This window comes from Herpailurus yagouaroundi, unplaced genomic scaffold (genome assembly GCF_014898765.1).
Source record: "Herpailurus yagouaroundi ecotype Mexico unplaced genomic scaffold, PumYag 190, whole genome shotgun sequence".
In the NCBI taxonomy this organism is placed as follows: domain Eukaryota; kingdom Metazoa; phylum Chordata; class Mammalia; order Carnivora; family Felidae; genus Herpailurus; species Herpailurus yagouaroundi.
The window spans coordinates 14,738,258-14,748,499 of record NW_024412421.1 but is presented as its reverse complement, the minus strand read 5'-3'; the positions used below and the strand labels follow the sequence as shown (position 1 = coordinate 14,748,499).

The window sequence follows — 10,242 nt, the reverse complement described above, 5'->3', positions numbered from 1 at the left end:
GGATTCTTTCTCTCTCCCTCTCTCTCTGCCCCTCCCGCACTTGCTCTCTCAAAATAAATAAATAAACTTTAAAAATATTAAGAAAGAAGCATGGGCATTTACTAAGGGTAAGAAGTTATTGAGAATGGTTGTAATGAAGCTGTTTAATCACAGATTTCATAAAGAACCTAAAATAATTCCTGGTCTTAAGGTCATAAGTGGGGCAGCTATAGGAAAATACTGATTTGAGGGGGTGGTGGTTAAAACCACATAAAGATTTAAAAAAACACAAGAAAACTGCAGCATTCTGAAAATATGGCAAGGATTATTTTGATATGAAAACAAGTATTACTTGTTGAACATTTCCTGTAAAACTGAATATCTCCATCTCTAAGGGAAGCAGTCTTGCCACCTACTAAATATGTGGGACAGAGAAAAATTATAATTTATTGATGGTGCCTCTTCCAGGCATTCAGTTAAGTACTTTTCATATAGTAACTCATCAAATTCTTACAAAACCCTGTAAGATATCTATGATCATCTACACTTTAATTATTAGGAGACATACTAAGCTAAATACATGCTCAAATAAAATACGGTAGGAATAAAGCATTACCCGTATTTGAATGCAATTTTTTTATTAAAGTGTGCAGCCTAACCAAATATTCAGAAGTTCGGCTATAGTAAACTCAAAGTGCATCTGCCTATATCATTTGTAAATTATTTGCCTGTTTTTGGAGAAAACATTTTACTGGTCACAGAAATAGCTTAATACATTCTCAGATGGAACAATTTCACTTGTTATTTCTTGAAGATTTCACTACCTCTCTCTTTCAAGCAGACAAACTCTTTGCAAAATTGAAAGTCCTTTTATATGAAACTTCCCAAATCTATCCTCATCCCAGATAGATTTCATCTATTCCATCCCTGTATTTCCATAGCATGCTTTACTGTATTACAATGTTTTACTAGCTAGTTATTAATAATTTATTTCTCTGTGAATGCTGCTCTCAATTCCATTAGATTTTCAGCTCCGGGAGGGTAGATTTTCGGTCAGACTATACGAAACTGACATTTTTAGGTCAGAATTGTGAAATAAAAATCTCAGTGGTTCATATTTACTAGATCCTACTTAATTTTATATCTATCAGAGGCCCTAGAAGGATGGCTAATTTTTTTTTTTATAAAAACCTGTTTATTTAATGCATATTCTGTGCCAAGAAACCCACTTGACATTTTAAACATTGTAATTTATCACCAGAGCACTACCTGGCATTTTTATTGTAACAGTTTTATAGCTAATAACTGTGCAGCTCAAAATATTTTAGTAAAAATTAAAATTTTTCTTTAGATATTGAGTCTATTAGCTTGTGTCTCATTCTCAAATGTATTCAGTTTCCATCATTGAAGATTACTGGGTATATACTTATTGAATGAAACCAAGTACTTCTAAGGTGGAACAAAAGTAGGAATTATTTTGCAAATTTCAGAATCAATTTTAGTATATGTGCTGCCGAAGCGAGCACCAGAATCAATTTTAAACGTTTTTTTTTTTTCTGAAATCTGAGACATAAGTATAAATTCATATAAAATTTAGTTTCCATTATAGGAGTTTCAGGTAAAAATGGCTGTTGTTGTTTATCCTTCAAGTTAGAAAATCTTGTTTTAACGTTATCTTAATTTTACTCACCGAGGACCTCTGATGCTTGTTAATACATTCCTGTTTGATCAAATTTTAATCAGAATGGGTAGCATAATTCTGTCTTCAGGTCCCACGATGAAATGTGTGTTTATTATGCAAGGGACATGGCCATTGCCCTCACACATCTATTGCAACTGTCTGAGTGTGTGTCTCCAAGGCTGTTTCAAGGGTTAGAGAAAGGTGTTTGATAAAAGATAATCTCCATAAAGATACAACCTGGTCTTCCTCCCCATCGACTGCATCTCGCACAAAATGTGACCTCGACATATCTTTCTCTTCTCTCATGTCTTTTAAAATATATGTGCTGATCAGAAACAATTGAGAAAGGGTGAGAGAGAGAGAGACAGACAGACAGACAGACAGACAAAGGTGTACTGATCAGAAACAATTGAGAGAGGGTGAAAGAGAGAGACAGACAGACAGACAGACCAAGGTGTACTGACTTAAGGATGGAGGATGGTCAGAACTGATAATCCATCAAATTGTATTTGCCCTCTAGACTCCTCATCCTAACCCAACCTTGAGCGTTCCAACTATGAGATAGTAACCAGCTATGTAAAAATAATATGTGACAAAAGAACTATCAAAATATATGAATACTAAAACTATGCGCACTGAACACTTTCAGCTCTAATTATGCGGGTATACAAATCAGCAAAAGCAGCTGTTTTGGGGACTGCATTTCATTGACTTCAGATTAGCAAAGATTTGAAAAGGCATTCATCGACTGTGACATTGTGCCTGTCTTTTTCATCCCTGAAAGACCATTCTGTGAGACACTGTTATGATTCAAATGTCATTCACACTGGAGTAGCAGGAACAAAGCAGGATTTCCAGTAGAAGAAGATCTAATTAAGAGAATAATATTTACTTATTGTCTGTGTCTAATTAGTTTCCCCTGTATTCGTGTTTATAAAGGTGGCTCTGTTATAATTACAGTTCAACAAGAAGTAGTTATGTAATGTGTCCTATTGTAAAAAATATAGCTCAGATACTCTAAGGTCTTTTCCCCTCTTCCTTTACACTTACCAACACATATACACAATAGAGCTATCAATTGGTTACATTTCACTCATTACTTTTTCTTCACAGTGTGAGACACAAAGTAATAAGTTCAGTGGGGGGAAAAAGTACTGTTATTTCACCATCCGATGAATCCAACCTCTGCAGCACATAAGCCTCTGAATGTGGGGGGTGATTAGAAGCTCACTGTATGTTTTCTTGCATTTTAAAAATTATACTTCCTTCTCCCTCTCCCTCGCATGTGCATTTTCTGCAAAAGGATAATAAAATAGAGTAAGATGAAAATGACATAGACGTGGGTTGCCAATGTGGGCAAATAGACTCCAATTATTGATACCCTGTGTTCATGGGGGAGGTAAATTTGGGATGAAAAGCAATCACATGATTTTCTGTGCTTACTGAGATCTCAAAAGATAATTTTGATCATGCCAATATATTGTTACTTGCCTTTAAGAAACTGTGTTAAATACAATCAGGAACATGTAAGATCGTATACATCTCATCCCTGCAAAAACTCTCATGCTCTCTTGTCCACATTCCTTAATACCCTAACCTAAAACAGTTTAGGATAGCTACAGAAGAGGGTGATGTCGGGTGCTGTTACAAGTCACAAAATATCAGTGGCTTAACAAAATAGAATTTTATTTGTATTCATGAAACTGTAAAATGAGGGTGTTCCTGGACACCAGGTGATGTATCTCCACTTGGCAGTTCAGGCCCCAGGCTGATTCCATTTACTGGGGTTCTCAGATTTTTCTTGTAACCAAGATAGAAACAATGGGGAAAAAAAAAACTTTTTAAAATGCTGGCCCAGAAGGGACAGACATCCCTTAAGCTCACTTCCCATTGGTAAGAATAAAGTCACAAGATATGTGTCTGGGAACTACAGTTTGTTGCTGGGCAACCTTCTCCCAGTGACAATTCCAGATTTTGAAAGAGGAGCACACATTCTGATGCAGAGCCAACCAGCTTTTCTGCATTGTTCCTACAGGAATATGGAGCAGGCTGCTCCATTCCTCTTCGCCATTTCGTTTGGTGAATCCTCACTCAAACCTCAAACTACGTTCAAGCATAATTTCTCTTTACAGTCGTCTGTGATCTGCCCAGACAAGATAAGAAATCGCGTCTTTCTTGCAGCTCTAGCATCTGTAAATCTTTCTAGTAGAGTAGGTAAAGTGTTTGTGCATAACTATGTAATTGTCTGTCTCTTATGATCATTTCTAGTATCGTTTCTACTACTTTCACTCACTCTCCTTGAGTTATTTCAGCTGCCTTCATTGCTTCAGTTGTCATTTATACTATGATGGATTCCACATCTGTACCTCTAGCGTAACGCATTCTCGAGATCTTGAGGCTGGTAATGTGAATTAGTCAGGATTCTCAGAGAAACAGAATAGTAGAAAGAGAACAATATATGAAGAGATTTATTCTAATATTGGCTTGTGGAGTATAGAGTATAGAGAGAACTGAGATGTCCCATACTATGCTTTCTGCAACGGAGAGACCCAGGAAAGCATTTGGCATAGTGTGAACGCTTGAGAGTCAAAGAGCCAATGTTGTTTTCCAGTCAGAGTCTGAAGGCCTGAGATCCAGGAGCACCTAGGTCAGGAGAAGATTGACGTCACAACTCGTGCAATCAAGCAGAGAACAAATCAACCTTCTTGTATTCAGGCCTGAAGATTGAGTGATGATTATGGACATTGGTGAGGAACATCAGCTTTCCTCAGTCCATTAATTCAAATGCTAATCTATTTCAGAAACACCCTCACAGACACATCCAGGAATGATATTTAGCCCGATTCTCTGGGCGTTCCTTGGCCCAGACAAGTTGTTACATAAAATTAACCATCACACAACTATACACCTACTTGGGAATATTTAATGGCAATATATTTATATATGTTGCTGCATTTCAAACCATCCCAAACTTTAGTGGCATAAAGCAACCATTATATAAAAAATTTTTTTTGAAGTTTATTTATTTTGAGAGGGACAGAGACAGTGTGTGTGTGAGGGGGAGGGCGTGGAGAGAGAGAGAGAAAGAGAGAGAGAGAGAGAGAGAGAGAGAGAATATCAAGTAGGTTCCATGTTGCCAGCACAGAGCCCAACACAGGGTTTGAATCCATGAAACTATGAGATCATGACCTGAGCTGAAACCAAGGGTTAGATGCTTAACCATCTGAGCCACCCAGGTATCCCATAAAGCAACCATCTTAGCGTTCTTATGATTTTGTGGTTTCAGACCCAGGCAGAGCATGGGGGAGGTGTCTTATCTGTGCTCCATAGTGACTGGAATCCTCAGCTAGGATGATGCAAATTTCCAGAGACAGCTTGCTTTGATGAACTGAGTCTATGTTTGGGCCTTCATTTCTGACTGTCAGCTGGATTACTTGGTTATTTTTATTATTTTTGCTGTGTTTGGAATACACAAGTCGGCTTCTGTGCTCACCTATCCAGTACATACAAACGGATGCCTATAACAGTCTCTCAACTACATTTTTCTTTAACTTTGTGAATATTTGGCCGGGGGTTAAAAGTTTTATTTCAGGGGCGCCTGGGTGGCGCAGTCGGTTAAGCGTCCGACTTCAGCCAGGTCACGATCTCGCGGTCCGTGAGTTCGAGCCGCGTCAGGCTCGCATCAGGCTCTGGGCTGATGGCTCAGAGCCTGGAGCCTGTTTCTGATTCTGTGTCTCCCTCTCTCTCTGCCCCTCCCCCGTTCATGCTCTGTCTCTCTCTGTCCCAAAAATAAATAAACGTTGAAAAAAAAATTAAAAAAAAAAAAGTTTTATTTCAGAACACAAGTTCTTATTGCTTTATGATTCCTCTAAATTGTCCTAAAAAAATCAACAGTCTTTCTTTAGTTCATTTTCCTCTTGTCATATTTTAACATAGTGAGCTTGAAGAAGCCAATTGCCATGTTTTAGTGTTTTGCCTATAAATTTCCTAGCCAGATCCATGAGTCAATTGGGCACTCTTTCTCTTTTCCATATTTTCTCAGGCTACAGTGTTGCCAAACATTCTGCTATTACATAGGTAGTGTCTCTCATTTTTCTTTTTCTTTCTTCCTTTTTTTTTCTCCAGTCTCCAGAAACTTCTCCCTCATTGTCTTTCAGGACCTCCTCAACAGGCTTCTTAAGAAAATTCTGGCCTCCATCCACCATTTTAAAGTCAGTGCCACAAGTTGTAAATTTTTATTGTAGTGTCCTATCACTCCCAGATTATTGAGTTTTGTTACAGTTAACTATTGCTGTGTTACAAGATATTCCATATTTAGTGCATAAAGGAATGACTGTTTTGTTACACCGGTTACTTTGTTTTGATTAAGAATTTGGGTAGTACACCATAGGGATGGATTTTCTCTGTTGTGCTCTTACTTGGACCCTAAGCTGGGATAGCTCAATTAGTTGGAAGTGGGTAAGACAACTTGATAAAATTCCCAATCCTTTAAAGTTACAACTTCAGCACATTCTTTGGTCTCCATTTATATTCTCTCTAACTAGTTAGAGATCCCCTTCCATCTCATTATATATGCATAGATTTTCCCCTGATATCCTGGAATTCCTTTTAATAGCATTACTTATTTTATGGGAAAGAAAGAAAAAAAAAAGACAACTTCGACTTGCTTCTCTATCTCATAAAACTAAATTCTCTGTGAAAGGAGAGAGAATATCATTCTTGTTTACCATCATATCTTCACCACAACACATTGTTACATGTCAGGTACTCAATAAATACTTATTGAATTTTGAAGCCATCAATTGTTTTTTAGTTCCCACTGGAAAACAGAATTATCTTAGTGGCATTTCATCTCAGTGACATAGCTGTATGTTTGTCCAGATCTAAACATACACAGAATTTATCCAAGATACATTAAGACAAGTTAGCTAGAGGGAAAGCCAAGTCATGATTTATAGTGAGGAGACAAATGTTTTAATGAGTAGGACAGTACTCAGAATATAATCTGAAAGGCATTGCAAAGCCAGAGAGAATGAATCACAATTTCAAAAGGTGGGATGAAAAGTGACATTGCCAAAAAACAGAAACAGAACAAAACACTGAAGCTAATGGGTTGGTTTGGATAGATGCATTACGCCATCTGGTTTTGCTTGAGGAGAGGAGCTTCACAGATATGACAACTTCAAGGAGTGTTTTAGACTATGAATTAATTGGAGGCTATGATGAACAACATAGCATTTCCAGTATCCTCTCTTCCATGCAAAAATCTTGGTAAGTGAGCACCTAGAAAGTTACCCATTGGTCTTTGAGAGCACTTACTAAAACTCACCTGGGATTTATACTGGTGTTGGGATATAGTTGGAAATGACTAGGAGGAAAGACATTAAAAGAAGTCACAGAAGGCCATCAGTGAGAAAAAATAATGGACAATGATATTTAGGTAAAGTCTCAGCCATTGCTATTTTCCCATAATTATTAAGACATTTATATTTAATCAGTACTAAATTTCAAGAAAAGGGTATCTGATAATTACAAAATTGGACTCAGGTCTGTTGGACACAGAAAGTTCCTTTGTCAACAGTGATATGAAAGCCATACTGTATAATCTCTTGGTTTTACATTCTGTGTCTTTTGCTCAAATACTTTAACATGTACTCTAATGCAGTAGACGCCCTTAAACCTGAGTCCTTATGTGGAAAAGCTCTCCTGATTCACCTATGGCACCTCTGCTCATTTTAAACCTTGTGTTAGAACTTATGCAGTGGTCAGTCTCTACACCATGAGTGAGGTGGGCTCATTTCCCTAGGCATAGACTAAACTACTAAATTCACATATATTCTGTCATTATGTTGACCAAAAAATGGTGTCATCCTCAATATTCTAGCTCATTACTTAGGCTGTCTATAGTAAAAATTAAGTGAAAAAGGGACTTACTGGAAACTGTGGGATAACAGAGATTTCTTCAATCGGTATCTCTTCATATTTCCTCCAAAAAAAAAAACCATACCATTGACAGGAAAGATCAAATAAAATAATACATCACCCATATTTGACACATAACTACAGTACAGAGAATTCTACAGTCCTCAAGTGATAATAATTAAGAAAATACATATAAAACACCAGCAAATTTAGCTCCACACTTCATACTGAAACAGAGCCAGACAGAGACTATAAAATAGGAGAAGGTAGCCTATGTCCACCACTATAGAACACTGACATAAGTCACCTTAAGAGTTAAAAAGGATGGGGGAAGACTTCTACACTGAAAGGGGAAATAAGAACACACCTGATCAGTGGGTCGTGATACTTGATATTGTGAAGTTAAAAGAAAGTAGCTATAAAATGTGTCCAAAGAACAGAAGAACAGTATCAAGAAGAATTGGGTTTGGGAGCCAGAGGCTTATTTGCAAACTTGGTGGTGAGGAGAGAGAGAAAGAAAGAGAGAGAGGGAAAAGGGCAGAAGGAGAGAGGAAAACACAAAATCAGAAGAAATACTAGCTTCTCCTCCAAAGAGTGTTATTTCTTAATCATCCGCACTTCGCTGTGCCAAAAGAGATGCTTTTAAACTGAGAAACCTAGTGAGTTACTCAAACTCCACTCTGTGAGTATAAAATCACCTGTTATTACTTGTGCAGGATAATATAAAACATTTGAAAATGAATAAAGGCTGTCTAATCAGATATACTGTGTAAATTTAGTAGAAGAACATTGACCACTAGAAAATATTTCAGTTGATGATAAATCACCTCCCTAAAAATATGCCACCTCAAAACAGAAGTAAACTATACCATAATATGTCAAATTGAACTAAATATCTTTCAGTATGTCTTTACAGTAGAAAGAAAACAACCTCAAGTCACAGATTTATAGACTCAGAAATGGACAAAAAAAGAAAGATGCAAAATGAAAATTAACCAAATGTAGAAAACAAAAATTAAAGACAGAGAAAAATACATAACAATTTATAACTAAAGAACAATCACAATTATGCCTGTTTTCCAATAGAAACAACTGAAAATTTCACAAAAGAAATTAGATTAAATTAGCTAAAGCAACCAAATAGTGATGGAGATAAAAGATTGTTGGGATGGGGTGCTTGGGTGGCTCAGTCAGTCGAGCAACCAACTTTGGCTCAGGTCATGATCTCACCACTCTTGGGTTCAAGCCCTGCATCAGGCTCTCTACTCACAGCTCAGAGCCTGGAACCTGCTTCAGATTTTGTGTCTCTGTGTCTCCCTCTCTCTCTGCCCCTCCCCCTCTGGCACTCTGTCTCTTTCTCTCTCAAAAATGAGTAAAAACATAAAAAAGATTGCTGAGGATGATCCATCCTTGAAGAAGAAAAAACAAAACTGTAGATGAGAACTAATATTTAAAGCTGTAATCCAAGAAAATTTGGGAGTTGCAAAAGCAGATCTGAATATGTATATTTAAAAGTATACTGTGTGTGTGGAAAAATTGATCTGGAATTATCAACTCTGCGAGATAACCTAGCAAAACTATCAGACTCAAGAAATTCTAAGTAGCTGAGGTAATGGGAACCATAAAAGAAATTTGAAATTCCAGAAGTTATATTCTCATTTAAAAAAGGTAGAAAAAAAGGCAAAAAAAGCAAACACAGCCTCACAAAACTCATCCCTTTAGCATAATTAGAACACAGAGAACTTCAATTACCTAGAATATATAGAAAAAACAAGGACATAGAGATTGGTATGAGAGGCTACTACTGTCCAAATCTTGGACAACTTGTCATCAACAATAATATATAGCAATGTTCAAAATCACTTACCCAAAATGTTCAGTTCTTTCAAGGGAGGGTTTAACTGCCAGGAGACAAATATTGGCAGTCTCTTTCATTTCCATCCCTTTGCTTCCTGCAGGTCACATGCTCTCCTGCAGGCTTTGTAGTTATGCCTCATAACCTTGAGGAAATCAAGAACTTTCTGCTCACAGCCAGGAGAAAGGATGCCAAATCTGTCAAGTTCAAGTAAATAGGATAATGTGAAATTTAAAGCTTGATGCAGTAGACATTTTATATTGTGTTTATCACAGACAAAAAGAAAGCAGAGAATCTGAGGCACTCTCTGCTCCAAGTTTTGGCAGTGAAGGGGCAAGGAGCAGAAATGAACCAGACACAGTGATTTGAACTGTGTTAATTTTTTAAATAGAAGGAAGGAAGGGAGGGAGGGAGGGAGGAAGAAAGGAAGAAAGAGGGAAGAGAAGGAGGAAGGGGAGGTGAAAATGAGTAAACTTTTTTCAGGGATAAGAATGCCAGCTAGTAACTGTATAAGGGATGATAAAATTTTTAAAATCACCATTGTGCAATTGCCAATGTAATAATTATGTAGGCAGTGATTATCAGTGTTATATGCTTACATGAAATCTTTTTGGGAAAGAGAATATTTATAATCTTCCACTGTATAACCTCATACTAAACCCCCTTAATTGTAAACTCCTCAAACTATCACACCATAGTATAACCTTTAATTGTGAAAGATATCTTTCCGTATCTTTGAATGGAAACATCTGTCAGACACCACCTGAATCACGTGATTTGTAAAACTAATAGTGAGAAAAGTTGA

The 10,242-nt window shown here is 37.0% G+C and overlaps 1 pseudogene; it reads left to right on the top strand.

Annotated features, from left to right (window-relative positions):
* The first annotated feature begins 9,495 nt into the window (after positions 1 to 9,495).
* LOC121010050 (60S ribosomal protein L38-like) lies at positions 9,496 to 9,801 on the top strand (annotated as a pseudogene).
* The last annotated feature ends 441 nt before the right edge of the window (positions 9,802 to 10,242 follow it).